Raw genomic sequence first — 23,978 nt, 5'->3', positions numbered from 1 at the left:
TTGCTCCAGGGACAGGGCCTCGGAGAGCTGGACCCCTTCCACTGAGCCATCCTGCTCGAGGGCCCTCAGTAAGTCCGGAAGGGGTTCGGAGTCTTCTTCTGTCCCAGTATCGGTAGCCATCAGGAGGCTGAGTTCGGATCGCACAAAATGGGGTTTGAGCCTGTTGGCATGGAGGACCCGTAGGGGGTTCCGGGCAGTCTCCATGTCGATTAAATAGGTGACGGGCCCCTTGCGTTCGATTACCTTGAAGGGCCCGGACCATCTGTCTTGGAGTGCACAGGGCTCAACCGGGGACATCACCCAGACCTGTTGTCCAGGTTCGAACTCAATGGAGGACGTGTGCTGATCGTACCACCTCTTCATGTCCTCCTGACTGGCCTCGAGGTTGGCTTTGGCGGCGTCTCGGAACCGCCGGGTCTGGTTGCGGAGAGCCAGGAGATACCTGTAGATGTCCGGGGGAGTTTTCTGGGGAGGCTGCTCCCAACCTTCCTTGACTAGGCTGAGGGGGCCCCGGACGGGGTGCCCGTACAGGAGTTCAAATGGGCTGAAGCCGAGGGACTTCTGCGGGACCTCCCGATAGGCAAACAGGAGGCATGGAAGTAGCACGTCCCACTGGCGTCGAAGGGGTTCTTCTAGACCCCTAATCATCCCCTTGAGGGTGCGGTTGAATCTCTCGACCAGTCCGTTTCCTTGCGGGTGATAGGGGGTCGTGAACTTGTAGGTGACCCCGCATTGCTGCCATAGGGACTTCATATATCGGGAGATAAAGTTCGTGCCCCTGTCACTGACGACCTCCCGGGGGAACCCCACCCGGGAGAAGATCCCCATCAGGGCCCGGCCCACCACGGGGGCCGTCACAGTCCGAAGAGGGATGGCCTCGGGATAGCGGGTGGCGTGGTCTACAAGGACCAGGATGAACCGATGTCCTTGGGCTGTTTGAGGGTCGAGGGGCCCCACAATGTCTATTCCCACTCGTTCAAACGGGGTGGTGACGACAGGAAAGGGTTGTAACGGTGCTTTGATTTTTCGGCCACTTTTTCCGCTGGCCTGGCAGGTGGGGCAGGCCTTGCAGTGGTTGAGGACATCCTTCCGCATGTGGGGCCAGAAAAAATGGGTCACCAGGCGGTCGTAGGTTTTATCCTGCCCCAGGTGTCCGGCAAGGGGGACATCGTGGGCTAAGTTCAGGAGGAAGTCTCGGAAGCGAAGGGGCACCACCAGCACCCGACCGGCCCCTAGTTCTGCAACTTTCTGCTCGCTGTAGAGCAGGTCTTGGTCCCAGTAGATCCAGTGGGCCCCCGAGGTATCCCCGGTGCTCTGGGCCAGGGCTTGCTGCCGGAGTCCTTCGAGAGAGGGACAGGTTTTCTGTTCGGCCCGGAATTGTTCCTGCGTGGGGCCTCCCTCCTGCCGCCAGTGTGCCAGGTCAGGGACGTCCCGAAGCTGGTCGGATCCTTCTTCAGTTTGGGTCAATGGACTGGCTTCTGGGGCGGCCTCCTCTGGGATGAGCGCGGGAGGAGGTTCTGGCCACTCGGGCTCTTCTGGGCTGGGGACCGCGCGGGCGGTCATGGACCGGGTCGTGACGCAGACCCATTCGGGGAGGCCAAGCATCCCCAGGTGCTCCCTCCGTTCGACAGCTGCCCAGGGAGAGCTTTCAAGGTCGTTTCCTAGGAGGCAGTCCACGGGGGCATCATCGCGGACAGTTACTTTTAACATCCCTGTTACTCCTCCCCACTCGAAGGGGACGCAGGCCATGTGGCACAGGCTTTCAGAGTTGTCGGCCGATCGGACAGGGCAAAGAACGTTCGGCAAGATTTGGTCTGGAGTGACGAGGTGGCGTCGGACCGCCGTTACACTGGCCCCGGTGTCGCGGAGGGCTTCCGCCCGGCGGCCATTAATGTTGACCCATTGACCGTACTTCTGTGTGTTGGCGGGAAGGGGGGCCCGCGGAATCATGTCTCTCTCCCCTAAGCAGACCAGTGCCATGGCGGCGGGTGCCCATTCAGAGGGACCGGTCTCGTACTCTTCTTGGTCTTCCGGGATTAGTTCTTCCCCTAGGGCCGCCGCTGCAACTTGGCGGGGGGTAGTGTTCGGATTCTTTGGGCAGTTGGGATCCCTGGCGTAGTGGCCGGGTCGCTGGCACCTGTGGCACGTAATGTTGGCCCGGAAACCGGCCCGGACGGCAGGGCTTCCTCGGCCAACCGGGGTCGAGGGGTTTCTGGGGGGTGACGAGGGGCCGGGGTCTCTCCCCCGACCCTGACTTCCTCCTCCCCCTCGGGGGCGATACGATCTGGATAATTCGCTGGGTGCGTTCCGGCCAACTCGGGTGCTTTCCCATCGGTCGGCTTCGACGGCGAGTTGTCGAGGGTCGGTTAGCTTACTGTCCAGGAGGTGTTGCCGGAGCTCCACGAAGCAGTTGTTCGACAGGTGTTCCCATACGATAAGGTCAAAGAGTTGTTCGTAGGTGGTTACTTTGTTGCCCTTGATCCACCCCTCGAAGGCTCGGCTAAAAAAGTTCACGTACTCCACCCAAGTTGTACCCGGAATCCGTTTGCAGTCGCGGAACCGTTGGCGGTACATCTCAGGTGTGAGCCCGTATCGAGTGAGGAGGGCGGCCTTCATGTGGTCGTAGGAGGTCATCAGCTGGTCCGGGAGTTGCAGCAGGGCGTCCCGCCCTTCGTTGACAAACCTCCCCCATAATCCGGCTCCCCAATCGCTTCGGGGAATCCGGTGGGAGGTCATTGCCACCTCATAGGCTTTAAACCACTGCTGTATATCATCGTTCTTGTGGTATTCCCGGATGACATCTTTGGGGATGTGAACCTTGGGTTCGGTCGAGGCAGACGGGGTCGGTCGTTCGGGGAGCCCGAGGTCTTTATCCTGTTTCTGGATCTCCAGTGCTTTGAGATTGCGCTCATGTTCGTACTCTAGTTTCTTTTCCTCTAGCTCTCTCTGTCTTTGTTTGTCTTCTCGCTCTTCCCTGAGCCGTAAGTGTTCCAGGGTTATTTTTTGTTCTGCCAGCTTGAGTTCTCCATCCAAGCGAAGTCGGGCTAGTTCTAATTCGTGGAGTCTGGTTTTTTCTCTTTCTCGGATCTCTTCCAGGGAGAGACCCGCTCTTTCTTTAGTTGGTGCGGGGCTCGTTTCGGTTGTTTGTGTTCGGGGTACGGCCGTACCCGTTTCCGCCCAGGCTTCTAGGGCTCGTTTGAAGTCTTCCTTCGTACTCAGGCCCGTGGTTGGGAGACCAAGTTCCATGCAATATTGCTTCAGTTCTCGGTGGTTGTAGTCTTCCAATTTTTCCATCTGGAATTTCTCCGTTGTTCCGCTCTCTGTTGTCATGGTGGTCGTGTGTCGTGGGTCGGGTGACTTCCTGTACGATTATGCGTAGGTTCGGATCCCGTCGCTGGCCACCAATGTTAGACGGGGACCCTGAGGGTCGGCTGGATACTGGGGGAGAGATCCCCGAGTGGGACCGTCTCCGACGATCGTACAGACAAGTTACCTCCCTCCCCACAAACAGGCACCACACCAAGTCGAGTTCAATGCTTTATGTAAGGTTCTTAAGGCAAGGATATCAGCGATACAGGATATCTCGGACCCGGGGGTCCTCTCACTTCTAGTCTCTGTAGGGAAAGGGGGTAGCGGGACAGTCTTGGTACCGGATCGGTACGGGGGTGTTAAGAGGCGAGCTCACAATCCTCGAGCTGGAGTGTCTGTGGATCGGGCCGCGGCGGCGCCAGCAGGCCAAGATGATAGTCTCACAAAGCAGAGGGCCGCGGCGGCGCCAGCAGGCCAAGACGATGGTTTCACGAGGCAGAGGGCCGCGGCAGCGCCAGCAGGCCAAGACGATGGTTTCACGAGGCAGAGGGCCGCGGCAGCGCCAGCAGGCCAAGACGATGGTTTCACGAGGCAGAGGGCCGCGGCAGCGCCAGCAGGCCAAGACGATGGTTTCACGAGGCAGAGGGCCGCGGCAGCGCCAGCAGGCCAGTTACGGATGAGTTCTTCTCGGGTCTCTCGACTCCAGGATACAACTCCTGTCCTGGTCTGGCCCTGCCCCAGTTATAGGTCTGGTCCCCTTTGATGTCCGGACCCTCGCGCCTGGGGGGCCGGGAGGTCCGGGATGAGGGAGTCCAGACACCCAGCAGGGGGGTGGAGCCAGCGCTCAGGGCGGCCGGGGGTGATCGACACCTGGCGGAGGAGAGCCGTTGACGATTCCTTCTCCCATTGACTCGCCAAGTGGTCACTCTGCCTCCTGGGGGGAGGTTGGTGCCTCGATGGCGGGGCCGGCCGGGCCCCGGGTTAGGGTCGAGTTGGGGCCACGCGGCCTCGTGCTGCAGTGCCCCAAGATGGCGGCCGGGTCGATGTCGTGGTGTGGATGATGACCCGGGCCAGCTGGGTCCGGCGCTGGTGTCTTGTAGTGGAGGGATTGCAGGGCACTTCGGGTGGTCGTTTGGGGACTCTGGTTGGGGATTCCGGGAGAGCCAGGGTCCGGGTCCCATCGCGGGGAGGGGGGACAGCCCGAACATGCGGCCTGTCCAACAGGAACACTGGCCACATGGTCCATAATGGCCATTTATTGCATGAGCGGACACAATATCTTGAGCACAGGAAGAAGGGTCTAAGCGCGAGGCGTCAGATGGACGGGTGCTAACAAGGGACATATCAGCAAATGAACGGAAAAAGCACCTCAGCAGCCAGGGCTCGACTTATGTCTAAATACTGATTGTTCGAGTTCTCTTGTGAGCACGGCATGATAGGGTGAGCTGCACAGAAAGAATACAAAGGCAGCAACTCATCTGTGGCGTTAGTTGGATAGAAAATGTTGTGTAACAATGGTAGTGATTGTATTCTATGTCAAGGTTGAAATGTGTCCCCTGTGCTGACGGACTGAAAAGGCTCCGGACCAGCACTGCACAGTCAAGGTCAAACTGTCAGTGTGCAGTAAGAATGCCTCCATTGTCTGCAACATAGGAAGCTGGCAAACAACTTCTGTCGCGTTTCTAATTATGCGGTGGTGAGACGGCTACTGTACATTTGAAGACCCAACTGCACACTTATGTATAGGATGCACGTTAGAATGGCGTCGTTCTATAGGTGTGTCTATGATCTATTAACTGTGCATTTATTGTATTATTTTGTTGTGTAGCTGTATGCATGTTATATATCAAAAGCCAGATGGGCCCACAAAGGGGGTTGTAATTGGGTATTTTGCGTCTGTTTTCCGCCCCCTCTTTTCTCACTACCACCGAGGGAGGCGAGGAAGGTATTCCATTTCAGGAAGGGTCAATCTGGGTCTGCCCCGCTCACTGAGGGTGGGTGGCTAGAGTTCCATCCGACCCAGGGCTCTAGTCGGGGTACCACGCAGGTGGACGGCGTCCCCCAACTTATTTTAATGGGAGCTCGATAACTGGAGCAAATGGAGCCACACATTCACTCTTTGGCCTCTCTGGGGCGAGATCGGAGCTCATTCAGAACGCTGTTCACGAGTGGCGGTGCAGAGTGGCGAGTGGGGGTGCAGAGTGGGTGTGCAGAGTGGGGGTGCAGAGTGGGTGTGCAGAGTGGGGGTGCAGAGTGACAGTGAGTGCAGAGTGACAGTGAGTGCAGAGTGAGTGCTGAGTGACAGTGAGTGCAGAGTGACAGTGAGTGCAGAGTGACAGTGAGTGCAGAGTGACAGTGAGTGCAGAGTGACAGTGAGTGCAGAGTGACAGTGAGTGCAGAGTGACAGCAAGTGCAGAGTGACAGCAGAGTGCAGAGTGACAGCAGAGTGACAGTGAGTGCAGAGTAACAGTGAGTGCAGAGTGACAGCAGAGTGACAGTGAGTGCAGAGTGACAGCAGAGTGACAGTGAGTGCAGAGTGACAGCAGAGTGACAGTGAGTGCAGAGTGACAGTGAGTGCAGAGTGACAGTGAGTGACAGTGAGTGCAGAGTGACAGCAGAGTGACAGTGAGTGCAGAGTGACAGCAGAGTGACAGTGAGTGCAGAGTGACAGTAGAGTGACAGTGAGTGCAGAGTGACAGTGAGTGCAGAGTGACAGTGAGTGCAGAGTGACAGTGAGTGCAGAGTGACAGTGAGTGCAGGGTGACAGTGAGTGCAGAGTGACTGCAGAGACAGTGTGTCAGGGTGCACATTGTGTGAGTGCAGAATGAGTGTGCAGGGTAAACAGTGTGTGACTATGCAGGGTGACATTGGGAGTGTGCGGGTGAGCAGTGTGTGAATGTTACGGGGCAGTGTGTGAGTGTGCAGAAAACACCACACACACATACACCACACACACATAACGCACACACAAACCACACACCTCAGTCTCTCAACACCACACACTTGTCACCACTCAACACAACACACTCACCACCACACTCACTCCCCAGGCTCACCCCCACAGACTCACCAGCACACACTCACCAGCACACAGAAAACAACACACACAACAACACACCCCCAGCCGTCAATGAATGCTTTCACCATGCACAAACACCAACAACCATCATCCATCTGTGCACGCTTTTACCAAGCACACACCCACCAGCCGTCAGTGCACCCTTCCACCAGGCACACACACCTCCAGCCGGCAGTGCACTTTTCCACCAAGCAATCGCAGTATGGTACACTTTACTTTGAAACATATTCATATAAAGCACAGCATGCCACCATTGGTAAAATTACAATTCAACCAACATACTTCCACTACACACCACATGCACACACTCCATAACACATGGCAAAAAGACATTGGCATTTACAATGCCATTAGCTCAAACTCAAATAAATCCGAGCCCGATTGCATTTCTAATGCTTGTTAAACATGTAGTTAGAACAATTCCTGCCCTCACCCTGATGACAATGTTATTGATGAACCAAGAGGCAAGTGAGAGTCATGTGTACCCTTTATGCGCCTAGATTTTTATACGTTTCTTTTATGGTCATATTTTTATATGTTGAATAAAGATTATTATTATACATTGAGCAAATGTTTTGCCTATTAAATCAGTAAAACATTGTTTTTGTACATCACACCTGCTGATATTACACAGCTGAAAGGGTTCTCATATTTGATAATAAAGAAAAAGGCAACTTGATAAAAATAAAATATTTGCCTGGGATCACACAATTTGAGACCAGAGTATTGGTCAAGCACATTACACTTAGGTCGAGTAGATTATTCAAGTCACTAGACTTGCAGGTCTAGCAACATTTGTATTATTTTATAGGCCTGTGTGTTTATGTATATATATTTCCTACTAGCAGTCGCCAGTAGGTAGTTATCGTTAGTTATAGTTAGAACCTAGTTTCCATAGGAAAAGCGTTTTTTGTTTTGCTATTAACTTAGGTGCCGTTTGACTAATCTTCACAAAACATTCTAAACTAGTTTAGCACCCACTTCAGCTGCTGTCTGGAAAGTGTTGCGGTGTTTCGTCAAGCGGGGTTCGAGGAAAAGAGGAGGGTCCCAAAATTCTTTTTGCCCCTTGCATTTGCCCGTAGGGATTTTAGACACGACTACAAACCGAACGGAATGACACAAAAGTTTGCAAAAAGCTGGATCTTAGTCCAGAAATAGTGCTTTTAGAATTTGGTGTACATCTGTTCACTAGTTTTGGAGTTATTAAAGAATATTTTTTCTGTATATCTAGAGACGCGAATGCACCGCATTGGATCCACGCGCCAACAGCAGTGCTGTGATTGACTGGCCGTAAGCTGAGAGAAAAGTTGCAGCCACCATTTTCTAAATTGGAACACAGTTCCTTAGGACGGAAATACAGTATAAATAGGATACAAGGGGTCAGGATAGAGGTATCCTCACCCCTTGGGACTGGTGGAGGGGTCTATGAGGGAACCCTTATGGGCAATACATTGTTTTATTTTTGACACACAAGGATCTGTGGATCAAATGCAGCTATCCTGAGTGAATCAGCAGCGATTCATGGATCTAGACCCCAATTAAAAAACACATACCCCCACTCACACACCCATACAACCACTCGCACACCCATGCAGTCACTGATGCATCCACTCAGAGACCCAGAAAACCACTTACACACTCATGCATTCAGTCTCACACCCATTCTGAGACCCAGAAAACCACTTACACACTCATGCATTCAGTCTCACACCCATTCTGAGACCTAGAAAACCACTAAACCGCTTGCGCACCGATTCACACACCCATACAGCAATTCACAATTCCATTCACGGACCCACACAGGCATTCGCACATTCACGCACCCACATACACACTTTTACAGCCAGTCACACACACCTACTTGCAGACCCGCACAGCCACTTACACACCCACTCATGCACACCCATTTACACTCACACACCCATACAGCCAGTCACATACACATTCAGAGACCCAGAAAACCAGTGGCATACCCATACAGTGACTCACTCACCCACTTAAAGACCTAGAGGACCACTCACACATCCACTCGCACACCTTTACAGTCACCCACACATCATACAACCACTCACACACCCACAAAACCACTCACACACCCACAAAACCACTCACACACTTTCTTCCACACCCACTTACGCATCCAGATAGTCACTTGCACACCCACACAGATGCTCAGACACCCACACACAGGCAGTTCTACACTTATAGAAATGGCAGTAGCACATGTTTGTATTCAATGTGTGCAATATAACCGGCAGACCCCTTATTTGTCTGAGGATTCACTGAAGAGCCATAAGATGAATTTAAAAAGAAAGACTAGGTGTATTGCAATTATAGAAAAACAACATAAGGTACATTATCTTAATTGAAAAAATATCTTTTTAAAGTATATAATAAGTATGAATGTGTGAATAAAATGTATTACGTAGTACAATTTATACAAAAAAGGTGAAATTCACAAAAAAACTAAAGTTACAGGGATGTTATAGTCGGAAATAGAATTAAAAAACACCTTAGAAATACACTAAAAATAACAAAGGTTACAAGGACGTAATAGTTGGGTTCAGATTTTACACAAAACCATAGAAATTCAGAAGTTATAGTTAGCTCAAGAAACTATAGCTCGTGCCCCAAGGTAACTATTACTTGCACCATCGCCATGCACTGCTGATCATCCCACATGTTACATCAGTCATGGCATCTTTTATGACATCGTTGATAGGACATCATTGATAATATCACTATCAACATTTGCAGTGAAATTGATAAGTAAACTACTAGTCCGGCAGAAACCGGGGCAACTTTTGAGTCTGGGTTGGAGGTCTTCTTGGTTGCACGTCAGCGGTCAGTGGGGATTACTTGAGAGTGGCAACTGACTTTCCAGAATGGGCTACTTCAGCTTTTATGACCCTTATGCTGGAAAGGGGGGGTCAGCAGATTGACCCTTGGAGTTGCAACTTCGGTCTGGGGCTCATGGGCAACTTTTCCTTGAGCCTGGAACCACAGGCACAGTCCTTTTTTTTGCTAGCCCAAGGAGCAGCAGGTGTAGTCCAGTGGTTGGTGCAATCTCTCTTGCCAGGTACAGTACTCAGTTCACAAGTAGGCCAGGACAAGTTAGGACTTATCGTAATTCGCAGAAAAGATTCCAATATATGGTTGCTTTGGAAAGTTTTATGTGGTATGACTCTTATCCGAATTTCAGAGTTGAAATAGAGAAAGGAGACAGCCAACACGTGTTTCGCCCCTTTACATGGCCATCCGGCATGGGGCTTCCTCAGGGCTTGGTCGGAACTTTAGGACTTGAAATGGACCCGTTCTGCACGTTCGTCAATCAGGCGCCAGGCACTGCGCCTTTATTTCGAGAACTGATTGACTAACGTGCAGAACGGGACCATTTCAAGTCCTAACCATTCCGACCACGCCCTGAGGAAGCCCGAGGCCGGATCAGATAAGAGTCATGCCACATAAAAAATCTTTCTAAAGCAACTGTATTTTGGAAAATTTTACACAAATTATGATAAGTCCTAACTTGTCCTGACCTACCTGTAAACTTACCGTCTCCAATGGGGAAGGGGTCTCCCATTGTCAAGGACAAGTACTATACCCAGATTCCACTCAATTGATACGGTCAGTAAGCGATTGGGACCTACTATCCCCTTTTATTTTGAAGACAGGTACAGTAGTCAGCAGGGCAGTCCTTCGGTCTAGATGTGATCTGAAGTTCAGGGTGCCAGAGGTGCAATATTTATGCCCAGAAAGTGCCCTGGTGGGATGATATGTTAACTAGCCAATGGGCTACCAGGCTTTCCCCCTCCCTGTGATGACTTCTGGCTGTGTGGCATGTAGCAATCCCAGACTGCAATATTCTGCCCACTTTCAATATGTCGGATTATTTCCATGGATTTTAGGAGCTTGGTAGCACTCCCTAGAGATTATTGCTACCTGTGGGCTACTGGTTTCGCCACTGGTTTCCCATCTCTGTTTCCACCACCAGCCCATCTTCCTGAAGAACGGGGCAGCCCTACATGGGTGCGATCGCCATTTTCAGAACAAAACCGGCTTTCCTTTTGAAGCTTTTGGGACGTTGAGACTTGGAGGTGCCTATGTGAACAAACTAGTGTCAATTGGAAAAATAATAGGAGAACCAGTGAAGAACATTGCTGGTGAGCCCCATTGGAGGCTCTAGTGTGTGTCTAAGAGTGGCATGGTTGACTGTGTTGAAGGTAGCTGAAAGGTCCAGCAATCTCAGGAGACTGGGGTCATTTTCATCTGTTGTCACAAAGGCGTCATCTGCAGTGTGTAAGCTCCTTCTTGGTTCATTCAATTGGAAAAATAATAGGAGAACCAGTTAAGAACATTGCTGGTGAGCCCCATTGGAGGCTCTAGTGTGTGTCTGAGAGTGGCATGGTTGACTGTGTCGAAGGTAGCTGAAAGGTCCAGCAATCTCAGGAGATGGGTCATTTTCACCTGTTGTCACAAAGGCGTAATCTGCAGTGTGTAAGCTCGTTCTTGGTTCATGCCCAGAACTGTGCCCTGGGGGCAGCAGTGGGCATGGCAGACATTGGAAGGTCAAATTTACTATTCTAACTCAAGTCTTAGGATATTTGGGGAAAGAGCAACTTTCCCCAAATTTTCCAGGAGGCTTATTTACTAATCTAATTCCAGTCCTGGAATATTTAGGGAAAGTTATACATTCCTGAAGTATTTTTAGGAAGGGCTGAAAAGTAATACTTTTGAATGGGAGAAAGTGCTACCCTGAGGGCGCAGCTTCTGATGCCGGTGAGAGATTCCGATATGCGGGAGTCGGGAGAGAAAACTGCGCAGAACAAGCCACGCCGCCCGCATTCAGGGGAGCGGTACGTGTGTGCGTGGGCATAGGGATTTGAAGGTACACAAGGTAGAAAACCGACGCCTAATCTGGTTCAAAATAAAACCAGACGAGATAGGGGGGTGGGGATTAAGGCCTAAATACATTGTGAAATGTACGTTTAAACGGGCCTTGGGTAGAAGGGAGAAAGAAGACAGGCATACATAAGAAAAGCACATATAATTTAGTCCTGTAACTGGCAGTTATAAGGAATATAGACAATTGTAAGTATATAAAAGGTCAGTATATCAAATGATATCCGGTATACACAAGTATAACAATAAAAAAGGTTATAAAGCGTTAAGCTTGAGATTAGTTCTTATCTTTCTGAGCAGCAGCAACAAAGAAGGAAGATGGATGGTCTCCAAGGAATTTTATACTTCTTTAGAATGTTCATTGAAGTTTTATGTTCTTCAATTGTTGCTGCTGAGCTGTGGCAATAAAGGAGATTTGCATAATATGGCCTCCGTGTCGTGCCTTAAATCTAGGTATACCAATGTGTTAGTAGTGGTCTCTGTGCTGCAACATGGTCTGAAGCCAGGCTGATAGTCATGCCAGAGATGGCTAGCATTATTTATTTAAAGAGTTTTATATAGCGCCTACTAGACCCGGAGGTATCAGAGTGCTTTACATGAGAATCAACAATGTAACAGAAAAAGATCAACAATTACACAATACATCAAAAATAGGGAATACTTTAGGAGAGGAGAGAAAGGAGAGAGAAAAGTAGTGGAGGGGACAGAGGAGGTGAGAAAGGGAGGATAGGGGAAGAGACAACAAGGAGAGACAAAAGGAAGTCTGTCTAAAGACCGACTGGGTAGGTGACGACCAAGGAGGGAATCCCCAGCCCATCTCCCCTATAGCTAAACCAGGTAGCTCCATCGGGCATCAGACAAAGTAGTTCAGTTCATTAATGTAATCGTGGAGTTGAACACGTGTCTGAGAAGGATCATCTATTGTTAGCAAGGACTTTGAAAAGCGGTGTCATGCACTTGCGTGTTTTTGTTGGGGCGTGGGGTGACAGACTTGGAGTTGCTAAGTGAGAGATAAGTTTGAGCATTAGGTTGTCTATGGCGAAGACTTGGAAGAATCTGATCTGAAGGTTTGGTCTTCTCTGTTGGGTTGATCTCGGTTTGTTGGTAGGACACTGAGCAGGGAGATAGGCATGGGAAATCAGTCCAGTCCAGGAGTATGACTGGTTTACATCTGATTGTTAGTGGTGTTCAGAAGACCAGGTCTAGGATGTGACCTTTGGGTGTTGATTGTGTGACATGCTGTAACAAGTTGAGTTTATTGATGAAGTTGAGGTGGGTGTTTTTTGTTGTTGTTTTTATTTAGAGCTTGTTGTCTGTGAGTTTGATATTGCCCAAGAAGGTGGTGTGGGCTTGTTTTATGGGTAAGATGGTAAGGAGAGCTGATAAAGTTATCAGCGAAGTTCATGTTCTGCCCAATATGTCTGTAGGTGAGATACAAGTTGGTGTTCTGAGTTGCAGTTAGTGGGAAATGGCATGTCAGAAAAGGTGCATGGAGTTGTGTGTTACTTGGTACAGGACTAGGAGGATTTATGGATGAGAGCAAGGCCACATTGAGTGGTGTGTCCATAAGAGTCCAGGATAAGCTGTGTGCTAGTGTAACTACCACCATTGGTGTACCTGTGAATGAAATGTGAGAGTTATGCCTGTGTGAGTGCACTGACTGGGGGTGTGTCCGTGTGAGTGCAAGGTACAGCACATTAATGGCATAACCATTGGTATTGGCAGTTCTTGTTGTCTGATGTCTCAGAAACTTTCTGTGTAAACGACCCTCGGAGAGTTGCTAAAACCCTATAAATACACACATACAACAAAACCCTTTAAATACACACAGACGCTTTTGGGGTAAAGTCTTAAACTGGTTTGCATTTTTCCCGAACAGCAAGACATCTGTCAAGATTGACAATATAAGTACAGAACCTGCTATGGAGCACTGTTAAATATTCCTAGCTTGTGCTCTTTCTCTCCCGTTCTTCAATCTTTACATTGAAACCCTTGGTATCACGATGCATAAGTGTCGTCACCACCCACCTGTGTGTGTCTGACACCCAACTGCAGCATAAACAATACTCGATTGCGGTCATATATCTAAAGTCCTGTCTTGAGAAAATCTGAAAGCGGATAGCTCAAAATATCGCCAAGCTGAACTTCTAAAAGACAATATTCATATTGTTTACACACCAAAAAAGAACTTCGACCAACTATGTTCATCAGAGTACCACATGAATGGTTTCTAAACAGCTGCCTCCACAAAAGCTAACTCTGTTGGATTTCTCAATAATGCAGATTGATAAGAGCATTGTGATACAGGTAAATTTGCTGCCCTCACCGCACTGTAGACACATTTGTCACGAGGGGCACTAGGATGCAATAAAAAAGAAATTGTAAAAATCACCAGTAGGAATTATGGACAGATGGGCCCACAGAATTTCTGCATGTAGAGGTAGACTGACTCAAAAGTGAACTGCAGAAGAGATCCACTTGTGTGTCGCCACTGCCAGCATCAGGTTTGCCCTCTACATGGCACAGTAAGTACTGAGAGAGATAGGATGGAAGAAGACGAATGGTTTGGCTTGCCATTTAAGACCCAGTGAGCAAGAAAAGCAGCTGATGGAACTTACTGACAGTAGATGGGATACATTGAGGTCATCTAGAACCAGGTACCCCACTCTATGGATAGGCTTGGATGTCAGACTGTAAAATCAGTTAACTTTCAGATCTGCATACTGAAGAACATTAGACATGATTCCATTAGATGACTTTCATAGAGCACAACCTTTAATTCAGCCTCTTTGGAAATGGAAAGTGTAACCATATCACTACGGTCTTAAGCGAGCTAGCCTAGCTCCCACATAATGCCAAAATAAACGTGAGAAATTCCTGTAATGGAGCCTTATGCCTAATTTGCTTTTGTTGCTAACCTACTCAACATATTGGGAGGATCATAATTCCAGAAAAGCTACACATTCTCAAGATTTGAAGCTCACACATTTTAGAGTAATCGAACTGTCACATGATAAACTGAGTTGAATAAGGAGCTGTGTGTCATTGACCATTTTCTGAAAAGTGAATCCATTACTTGGCAAATAATCTGTGTTCACCACTTTCCATATAATTCTGTGTCTAGAGTATTTGCTGTTCACTTACACATACCTCCTTTTAAATAATTCTCTGCCATTCTAATTTCATTGTGAATTGTTTTCGTTTTAAAAAAAATCTTTCTTGATCATGAGATGTTTGCTGTTCATAAACACTAAAATATCTCTGGCTCAATTGTGCAATATTTTGAGGTAGATGGATTTTTCATTTTGGTTAAGGGTCTTATAAAGATGTGCTTATCAAAGGCTACACTTTTGCTTATTTTTTTTGTTTAAATTTCTTTATTGACTTTTCAGCATAACCGTAAAAACATACAACAATACAATACACTCTGTAAGTACTGCTATATGCCCCATCAATTAGGCTGGCTTGGATACCAGAAAAGGGAAATAAACAAAAAACACCCCCAACCCCCTTCCCTCTGCGGCATGGAGCTTTATGTTGTGTCCTCAGACTCGTTCCCTGACTGGAGACCCCTGTCCCGTAGTGGCCTATCACCGTTGGTGTGTCGCTTCTTCTTGTGGTGTTGTTTGTGGTGGGTCGGCTAGTTATAACAATCTCAGGTACCTTGGGCAGGTTAGTTCTTTAAACTCCGAGGTCAGTAGCGACAGGAAAGGTCTCCAGAGATGCTGGAACGAGGCCCCTGGATTGGAGCGCGAAAGAGAGATCCTCTCCATCCCAAGAAAGCGCCAAACCCTGTGAAGTCACCCCACATAAGTGGGCGAGGTAGTTGTCCCCCAGTAGGATAGAATATTTTGGAGGACCCTACCGGGGCTAATGCAATGTGCCGACCTCTCTGTGTTCTAAGTGGAAAGGTGAGAGAGTTGGGGAGTCCCAATAGAGTGTAAGCAGTAAAGTGGGGTACCTGGGTGTCAGATTGGGCGTTGATATCATCTAATACCTGCGTCCATTAGCCTGAAATTTGAGGGCATTTCCACAGCAGGTGGGTTAGGGTGCCCAGCGAGCCACACGCTCTCCAGCATTGGGGGCTCCAGGTCGGTTTACCTCTATGAAGCCTTGGTGGAGTAAAATACTAATAGGTTGCTATTTTCGTTCCGGTCTCTATGCTCGCTACACTGCGTGCTGTGTGGCGAGCTCTGTAATAAATGTCCGACCATTCTTTCTGCGAGAGCGTCCTGCCCCTCTCCCCTTCCCATTTTAGCTGTTCGGGGGATTTATCTGTCCCGTGGGTTCTGTTGTCAACTGCGAGCCCGTGTGTTTCGTCACTAACCATTTCTCAAATGGCGTAAGGGCTCTCTGTGCCCCCTCCCGGGCTTCGGACTGCATAACCCAATGCCGGATTTGATGGTAGTGGAAGCTTTCCTTCTCTGGGAGATTCTGTTATGTACGGAAATCAGCAAATGAAAAAGGTCCCTCCGTGTCACAGAAATGTCCTATGGACCAGCAGCCCTCTTTAGTCCACTGTCGAGACCAGGGATAAAGGAAGAATTGTGGACTATAGGTATGATTGGAGACGGAAACGTCGTAAGCCCACGAGATATGGCCACTCTGCCCCAGGCTGATAGTGTGGAGTGTGTGACCCTTGATAGGTATAATTTGCATGGCCTTATCGCCTTTTTGAGAAAGGGGCCTCCCCATAGGGGCTGTCTAGCTAAAGCTCTGTCAATAAACAGCCATTGCTTCTCGGATTCTGGCCGTGACCACTCAACCAGTGGTCTCAGCTGCACCGCCCAGTTATAGTCCTGCAAATTTGGGATTGCTAATCCTTGTTCAATTGGGGGCCTATAACAGAGCTCACTATGTAATCTGGGTCGCTGATCACGCCAGATAAAGTGCTCCAAATCACGTTGCATAGAGGGCAGCAATCTTGAAGGAGGGGCCAGCGGAAGGGTCTGGAAAAGGAATATTATTTTAGGTAAGCCTGTCATTTTTATTGCCGCTATGCGGCCCAACCAAGACAGCGAGTGTGGTCTCCTATCACGGAGGCAATTTTGTATATGTCACAGTAACGTCGTGTAATTCAATGAGGTGGTGCATTTTATGCTGTCCGCGAGTTGCAGGCCTAAGTAGGGGATAGTCTCTCGAGCCCATTGAAGATAATGTGTGCGTTTGAGTACCTCTATTGTGTCTGGGGTGAGGGACAGATTAAGAGCTTGTGACTTGTGGAAGTTGATCTTGAATACAGTTACTTGCGCAAAGCGTTCTAACTCGGTCATAGGGGCAGGCAGGGAGTTCCAAGGATTTTCCAAGGTGGCGACGACATTGTTTGCCTATAAACTCATCTTATGTTCCTCACCCCCAAACATCACTCCAGATATCAAAGGATCATTCCACACCATTTGGGCCATAAGCTCCATATAAAGGGCGAATAAGAGTGATGAGAGGGGACAGCCCTGTCTTGTTCCTTGTTGGATAGGAAAGGGGTCCGAGGTGAGGCTGTTCACACGGACAGAGGCAGTAGGGTTGGTATAACTACTTAGGACCCAGCTTATAAATCTGGCAGGCAGGCCAAAACGGCTCATGGTTGCTGTTAGATAGGGCCAGTGCAGTCTTTGATGCCTTCTCAACGTCAATAGAAAGGATCATTGTTCTATGTCAAAACGCTTGGCCTTGTCTATAATGTGCAAGAGGCGTTTAGTATTGTCGGAACACTGGCAGCTTGGCACAAAACCCGATTGGTCTGGGTCTGTCAACCCCGGAAGACAGGGGGAGAGTCACTGCTCTAGAATCCCCATGAACAGTTTAAGGTCCACGTTAAGGAGGGAGATAGGACGCGCAATGCCGCTTGTCCTTTCCCGGTTTGGGTATGACTGTAACTAGTGCCTCCAGCATCATGGATGGAATGGGGGAGGAGAGCCCCATTGAGTTGTACACCCTCACCAATGTCGGGGCCAATGTGGCTCGGAAGGTTTTATAAAAAAGTTAAGAAAACCCATCTGGGCCTGGGCACTTGAGCAGTTTTTGTTTAGAAATGGCCTAGATTACCACCTCTAGCCTGATTGGGGAGTCAAGGTCTTCAGCCTGGTTAGGCGTTAATTTGGAGGTCTGCACGCCATGTAAATACTGGGCAGGGCCATCGTAAGGGTGTTGCTGTGCTCCATATAGGGTTGCGAAGTATTGCTGAAATGTTTCTGCAATGTCCTGGTCAGAAATCTGCTCTTGCCCAGAGTGGCCAATAATAGTGGGTATGCGGAAGGCCTGCTGCTGTGCCCTTAATCTATTAGTCAGGCGTTTCCCACTTCTATCCCCCCAGTGTAAAAGGAGTGTCTAAGCCTTAGCGCGCCCGCTCGCTGCCCTGTCAATGTCCAGGCCTGCAATTGTGTTCGCACCGCCTTGAGCTGCCTCCAGACTCTGGGAGCACTGTACATTTCTGCTTTTTAAGTCAATTTGAAGTACATTTTGAAGCTGTGAAATCTTTAGACTATTAAAGTAGGCTTTCGAAACAATGATTTTATAGAGTAAAAATGTAGTTCTAATAGGTTTAAAAAAGGCATGAAATGACAGTTTCTCACCTCTTTCACGAGATTGTTGAGGAATGCGGGAACTCATCTGTTCCTGAATGCATGGAAGTTTGTTATTCAGTTCATATTGTGTGGATCTAGGACCCCTATTAAATGCTGTACCAAAGTAATTTTTTTGTCCCTTCACCAGATGTTGACTATCTAATTCAGTTTCTTTTTGGAGGTGCGATTATTTTTTTACAGCTGGGCTTTCATCAACTTCAGTGGCTCTTTTTGATAGGTGCTACTTCTGTAGTGGAAAGAAGTCTTCGAATGATGAGTACAGTTTTTGTTGTTTGTGGTGCCAGCCCTCACCAGTGTGGAGTTGTATGTCAAGCAATGGCATACATGAGGTTTAGTAACGTTGGGTCTACCCAATGATTAAACTGGACTTTCATGGTAAGGTTACAAAAGATCTGTGACCGCCTGATCCAGATCCAGCATAAGGGAAGAGGTCAGTGAGACGCCTGCCCTTGAACGAGGGAGAGCTTGATTTGTCCGTCAGATAAACTTCATTATTACTGTTGTTCCCACTCATTTTCAACAGTAACGTGTTCAAAGTGATTTGTCGCGGGTGAGTGCACACAAAGTGTATGAGTGCATCCCTGATTCGGGCACACCGTAGGTTCTTGAAACAAGACTCCAAGTTTTAACGAAGTTCCGTTAATTTATTTGTCAAAGGTTAGCATTTGTTGATATTTACATCATATTAAGAAAATGTTTCGAACTGGTTGAATTATAGTCTCTATTCATCATTGTTTACTTGCTCCACTCCGATGAATTTCGGGCTCCCAAGCCCTTTTTCCAGGAGCTATGGAACCAAAAGGATATAGCATTCAATAATATAAAATAACAGCATATCTCTACTTCATTACATTATGTCTCAAACTCATAACGTGATATATTCGTGACTTGGTTAAACGTGACCTCGTATTCGTGAAACGAATGCGGTAGGTGCATTAAGTGAAAAACGTGATAAGTGAAGGTACGACCGGTAAACAGGGGTTAAGGCGGACCACTACTCACGCAAATGGAGTGTCCCGGTGGGTCATGTAAACAGTGCTGAAAAGGATGGGTAACGAAAATTTATAAATGGCCTCCCAGAAGGGTACCGCTTAAAAAAAGGTAACGAGGCGGCGAAGCGCCGACTTACAAAATATCGGGAAGTTCCAGTAGTCGATGTTCAGGGTTCGGCGTCCGGAGGACGAATGTGAAAGTACCTATAGTAGACGTTGTGAAATTATAAAGAGCCCTGATTGACTCAATAGATAGCATGAGTTCAACGAACATAAAAAGTGGACTAAAGTGTAGTTAGTCGGCCATTTTAGTGAGGTGAATGTAACGCCCAGCGAGTGTTAATAAAGATAGTGAGATTTAGAATTGTCAAAGACCACAATTAAGAAAGCATTGCATTAGAGGGCCTGAAGGAGCAACCTAACAGATAATCTTATTTTTGATTCACCAAGGATACAACCTGTGTTGTGCACCTCCCCTACCTTCAAAGTGATTTGTCCCCACAGGAGGATGACCTTCTCTGTATACCTCAGCATCTGCAACCTAAACAGTGTTTCCACCACCGTAACAACCTATAGCAGAGGACCCTAAAGGAACATCTTATAGCGACAGGTCTCCGTTTAGAAATAGATCTCATTAACATATGCTCTGTAAAAGATCTGGGTCATGCTGGCAGAACATTCCAATTACAGTGCAGTCTAAAACACGGAGGGTAGTAGTCTCCTCAGTCTCTTAAATCGAGGAGTTCATTGATTCACTATATTATGCTCGTTCGTGAGGGCTGAAATAGGGAGCTCAGGAAACCTGATGTTGACACCACTGTCCCAGAAGTATTGGCTGATGTTAATGTTTTGGACCAGGGAGCCAAAACCTCCGGCAACACTTCTAGTATACAAAATAGGATCCTACTTAGATCGTTGATTCTCCTACATCAAAGTAAAGCAGACGAGGCAAGACAATATGTTATTTCTATAGTCCTGGTTTTTGCCAGAGAATTCCTCTGCTAAGATCCATGTTTATTTTACCTGTGCTCAGGGGTTCCATTTTCGTCCGTCATCGGTTAACTTGTATAAACAACACTGACATATGGTCTTTCTGAGCAAGAAGTATGGCACAAAACGGCTGCATAAATGTCAGCATTTCTCACTGGCAAGCAAGTTTGATTATCAGCTTTGGTTCTTGGTAGCAAGAAAGGGTATTCTGAGACGGGTCTAGAAATGAAGCCTGACACAGAGGAAGCCATAAATCACGTACAAGAACTACATAGGAGACTGCCATATTTCCTCTCTCACCCAGTAAAACATCTATGCTATAACATAATTTATGCAATAGCATGACCACACCCACAATCCAGAGCAATAAGGGACCATGTTGGCATTGTCTTTGCCGCCTTTGCTATTTGGATATGTTGAGCATTACGGATTTTTTAAATTTCCTTTCTCGTTTATGAAGGTAACCTCACATTGAAGCTGACCCTACTATTGTAATGTGCAAATTGATTCTTTAAAAAAACGCTTGATACAGTTAACTTCCATATTTCTAACAGCAAACAAAAATGCTATTCAACTGTGATTGCCTCTTAGGTACAGACCTCATATATCCATCAAAACAAATTAGGCGCTCCATACACCAGTATAGGAGTACTCCATCTTCAAAGAAATAATGCCTACTTCCAATCATATGATCAAATCTGCAAAGGTGGAACTGCCTGTCCATGGACATAGATACATGGTGGTCTTAAAACAGTTGCCATGGTTGCACCTCACATGCTTTCACCGAAAGCACAACTGAAGATATAAGATGTCCCCTTCTCTGGAACACACACATTGGGTCTCATGCGAATGAGGCGACCTATAAAATGGTATATCAATGTCTTGAGCGAACAAGTTTAAGGTGAAGAACATCTCTCCTAAGCTGCGCATGTGGACCCCTGGACCTAGGACTTGAATTAAATCCCCTTGACAGGATATTTATGCCACTTGAGAGCCTAAGTAAAGATGAGGGCCTGAGAAAAGATGGATATACCTGTAAGGAGATTTTCTTGACCACAATGTCGTGGCCCGCTAAAATGTCTCTATGCACCCACCCACAATGCTCTGCATAACATACTTTGTTAATAGATGTTACACATGTGAAAATATAGTGATGATACCGCAGGACTCAATACCTTCAAGTGCCACAAAAGTCCCTCAACAGACGCATGCTGTTTCCTCTATTAAGAACATTACTTGGCTCTTTGGACATGCACATTGGTGAAAGGTCCAGAACCGAGTTCTCATAAGGGCTCCAAAGATCTACACTTCTATTCATTTCTTAAATTAGCGGCCCTCAATTGAGATAGGGGTAAGATTGGTGAAGTAGGATTTAATTTCGTCGTAGGTTCATGCTTCTTATGCTGCGTCTACATGACCCACAAATAAATCTACTGTTCGAATCAATTTTAGATTTCTCCTTACAAGCATGTGAAGGTGCTAGACCTGGGAGGAAGGGAAGATTTGTAGGATTGAGCCCTAAATTTCTCTTGCCGTATACAGGTAGTACAGAACTATTATCTCCACTGCTGGTAATGTTTAACCCTTTAACCTCTGGGGCTCAAAAAATAGGGTTTTCTTTTGGCTCGAACTAATTCCTAGCTTTAAACTAGTTTGCCTTTTATTGGCCTGGGCCTTTATGTGTGCATCAGGCCTTTATTTAGGATTATAAGTGGTACTAAATAATGAATAAGGCACAGATGAATATGTTACAGTCTGCACAGGCGTAGGTTTTGCAAGGTGGTGACCTTGCCCAATTTTCCTTAGTCAGTTTAATTTCTTAATTTTCTTTACTATGGAATAATGTAAATCAGACTCCTTCCGACAAAGCATTGACTCTACGTATCTTGCAGGGGCACCCGTTTCCAAAAGCTTTTCATCCTTGCAAGAGGGGACTATGTAGCATTTCCTAGAGTTGATAACATGCATTCCATCTTCCTGCCGCACCCCCAATCACTTTATCAATGAGGTTTTCAGTTTATTTATGAAGGGAACTGCACTTTTGTTAGATGGGATTTTACAAGGTGATATGACTAGTTCTTTCCCTTTCAATAAGCTAGTGCAGCAATAATGTTCACAGACTCTACACTTTTCTTGCTACTCGGGTGGAAGTGCAAGATTCCCTAGGTAATGCACCTGGGCTTGGGGGCAGTACAATTTCAACCATTCTGTTTGTAGATGATACTCTTCTTGTTTCTCACGGCATGTCTGGTATACAGATCCGATTAGGTTCTCTGACTTCTGTAAGCAGAAGAGGTTGTCTATTAACACAGACAAAATTAAGTGTGTGAGTTTCAGCCACCAGAGACTAGTAAACTTCTCTGTTGATGTGCTTGAAAAAAATTCAGAATTTGACTACCTGAGAAATAGATTGAGCTAAACAATGGACTAAACAGATTGGTGAAAATAACTTGGTTTTGGCTTAGCATTTGGGTGCGAAAGTCTGTTTGGCCAAGAATTTTGGAGGACATGAGTGTTCCGCGCTCAAAGTGTTCAAGGTCCAGGCTGTGTCTGTGGAGCTTCTTCCCAATATCACATCACTGTCTATTAGCAATAAATGTTTTGTAAAAAAGTCTGCTTGGGATGCAAAAGAGAACCCCAAACACTCCGTTATTCATCAAGATTAGGCTGATGGATCTTGTCACTTTGGCAAACCAGAGAGCAATTTCATACATGATTAGACTTTGCAGCCCGCTACCCTAAGACACATACTGGTTCGATCTCAGGGACATGTTACACCAATCAATATTAATACCTCAGCGTTGATGTAACTATATCTGAAATTTGTTAGGGACCATACATGTGGTTGACTTTTAGCTCTCTCTTGAAATGGTTCTCACAGGTTTAGAAAAATTAACACAATCTTTTCTCACCTTTAACAATAAATGAATTAATTACATCATTTGTAAAATGCAGCATTTGCCCCAAGGGGCATCCCGGCAATGAAAGGAAGGCCGTAAGTAGAGCAGCCATCATAAGAGTAAGACAAGTTGATAGACCAAGTTTTCAAATGTTACCTGAAATGAGTTTCATCTGCAGTGTGGTGTAGGGCAGAGGGAATATTATTCCACGCCTTAGCCATTAGATAAGAGAAGAAAGGCCCCCACCCCCGCAGCCCCCTTTGATTTAGTGACTCTGATCCTAGGATTCATCTGGAAACCGGCATTAGCAGATGTCCGTATTCTGGAGGGATTATAGGGGATCAGCCTATCGCAGAGGTAGCTAGGATCCGCTTTAAAATGCTCTATGAGCAATGCTAGTGCTTTAAATAAAATAATGATTGGCAGCCAATGTATCCGTGTCTGATGTTTAGAAACCGGCTGGCAGTTGGTATCTGTATTATCAATCTGGCCACTGTCTTTTGAACACTTCGTAGATGATCCGTCAGGTACTTGTGATGTCCCAAATAGAGTACATTTGCTTAGGGCAGCCTAGAAGTGATCAAGGCATATAGTACCGTTTCCGTGTCTCCATCGGTAAAATATCCAGACAGGAAAAACCTGATCCTGTGACTGACAGAATGTGGAGCCAAAAGGAGAGCTCTGTCATACTTGACTTTCAACTATTTAGCAACCGTAGTGGGATACTGAGGATCTGCTAACTACAGAGGCCACCAGCAGTTAGCCCATGTCTTATATGCATTCCCAAAAAGCAGAATTTCAGTTTTATCTAAGTTACATTTGAGATGACTGGTCTCATCCAGTCAAATACCTTAATTTAGCAGGCTTGACCATGTTGCATTCCACCCGGATTGTCCCAAGTAGACAGAACAAGCTGCACATCCTCCGCGTAGGAGATCACGCTGATTCCATTTGCTTGAATGATGAACACAAGAGCGATCATGCTTACAGTAAATGGTGTTGAGCTTAGGGAAGATCCTTGCAGGATTCTATACTTAAGTGTTTAATGATTGGAGGTTGAAGGAAGAGAACACCACTGACAATCTTTTATTACTTAAGAAGGATTTTAGCAATATCAAGTCCAAACCACAGATGCCAATTTCTGTCAACCACTGAAGTAATATGGTTGTGCAACACTGTTGAACAAAACCTATATGTTAGATTTGGGGGCCTCTAGTTGGCACAG

At 47.1% G+C, this 23,978-nt stretch overlaps 1 protein-coding gene across 2 annotated transcripts in view; it reads left to right on the top strand.

Annotated features, from left to right (window-relative positions):
* ECSIT (ECSIT signaling integrator) overlaps nucleotides 1–23,978 on the top strand; it is a 113,699-nt gene that overhangs the window by 6,260 nt on the left and 83,461 nt on the right. The gene's annotated exons all lie outside the window — the stretch shown is intronic.

Source organism: Lissotriton helveticus, chromosome 1_1 (assembly GCF_964261635.1).
Source record: "Lissotriton helveticus chromosome 1_1, aLisHel1.1, whole genome shotgun sequence".
In the NCBI taxonomy this organism is placed as follows: domain Eukaryota; kingdom Metazoa; phylum Chordata; class Amphibia; order Caudata; family Salamandridae; genus Lissotriton; species Lissotriton helveticus.
This window is presented reverse-complemented; position numbering and strand designations above follow the sequence as displayed.